Source organism: Seriola lalandi, unplaced genomic scaffold (genome assembly GCF_002814215.2).
Source record: "Seriola lalandi dorsalis isolate HSWRI2012SDOR001 ecotype SW California unplaced genomic scaffold, Sedor1 jcf7180002004965, whole genome shotgun sequence".
NCBI classification, from domain to species: domain Eukaryota; kingdom Metazoa; phylum Chordata; class Actinopteri; order Carangiformes; family Carangidae; genus Seriola; species Seriola lalandi.
Window position 1 is genome coordinate 1 of NW_019475619.1, and position 1,563 is coordinate 1,563.

Consider the following 1,563-nt stretch of genomic DNA (forward strand, 5'->3'; position numbering starts at 1 on the left):
AACACAAAAAACTCAACAAAAGAGTCACACTTTTGACATAGGCCATTATACAACCGGGGGTAGAATTGCATGTTCCCCTCAACTGAGGATTCAGGCGATTTTACCAGAGGTGGCCAGCATCATGAGGGGGTGATTTAGGCAAAAAAAACATTTTTGTCAAAACATGACTTAGGCCATTATTTTAGGAAGGTGACGATATATAACGTTAACATTGCTGCACGTGTCAGCCTGACTGTTTTCAACTTATCAGATGAGACGGGTTGTAAAGTTTTCACTAATTCTTGTTCAACATCCTCTATTTTTTTTTTTTTTTCTCCCCAGATATGAAAGTACAATTACGGGACAGTTTTTTGGCCATACACATCTGGATGAATTCCAAATGTTTTACGATGAGATGACGCTGACCCGCCCATTGGGAGTGGCATTCATTGCTCCCAGTGTCACTACTTATGTTAATCTTAACCCAGGTGAGTTTATAAACTAGTTGAGTGATCTTTTAACATTTCGAAAGGAACAAACAACACAGTTAAATAAAAAATGTATTGTTTTTCTCTTTCCAGGATACCGTGTCTACTATGTTGATGGGAATTACAAAGGTAGCTCTCATCTTGTGCTTGATCATGAAACCTACATCCTCAACCTCACAGAGGCAAACCACAGTCCAGGTGCACCATTCACCCCGGAACCAAACCCGAAATGGACACTGCTGTACCGCGCCACTGAGGCCTATGGTCTTTCCAGTCTGTTCCCTTCTGATTTCAATGGGCTGATTCGGACCTTTATTAATGATGACCGAGTTTTCCAAAAGTTCTGGTACTTAAGACATAAAGGACATGTGTCGGAGCCCTGCAAGGAGACCTGCAAAACCACAGTGCTTTGCTTTCTGCGAAGCGGGCGCTATGATGAGCTGGAGCAGTGCGACCTCCTCAATGGTTTTGGAGGAAACTTGGTTAAGGCTGCCAGAAAAACTCTTTGTTGATCTGAGGAAGTTTGGACTGACTGGTTGGGTAGGGAAAAAGCAATAGGACCAAAAACGAAATTTAGCCAGAAAAAGTTAATTCTTCCTGTTGCTGGTGGGTCAACAAGGATTGTTGTATGTTTGTCATTTATTACTGTAACAGTTTATGTAGATTTTGTAAAACCTGAGGGTGAGTCTGAAGAGTTCTGAGTTATGCCTTGTGTTGCCAGTGATGTTTTTACAAAAACATTTCACTTATTGTGCTTGGCAACAGGGCTTTGGGTTGCCTGTTGTTGTTTAGCAATGCCAATTGTGTTAAAGCTGCTTGAAAGTGTCCAGAATGATGTTCTGTTAAATGCTTGAAATGCACAAAATAGCAGGGGTTAAGTGCTTTGTTCAAGATTGTCATGATTTTGTAGTGGGTGCCTTGTGTCAGGGAAAATCCATCCTCAACAGCAATCTCTTAAAGGGTTAGATGCTTAAATGTGACTGCTACAACATGAAAATTATTTTCAGTGTTAATGTCCTTGAGGCTTATCAGGAGGATGGGTTTCATAAAATTTGGATGCTTTCGTCAGATTTTCTCCACACAGGAAATTTCATCA

The 1,563-nt window shown here is 40.9% G+C and overlaps 1 long non-coding RNA gene across 1 annotated transcript; it reads left to right on the forward strand.

Moving 5' to 3' along the window:
* The first annotated feature begins 207 nt into the window (after nt 1-207).
* LOC111669534 (uncharacterized) lies at nt 208-1,332 on the forward strand. The gene is made up of 2 exons (XR_015438246.1): nt 208-467; nt 561-1,332. It is a non-coding gene; the product is annotated as an uncharacterized LOC111669534 (long non-coding RNA).
* Nucleotides 1,333-1,563: the final 231 nt, after the last annotated feature.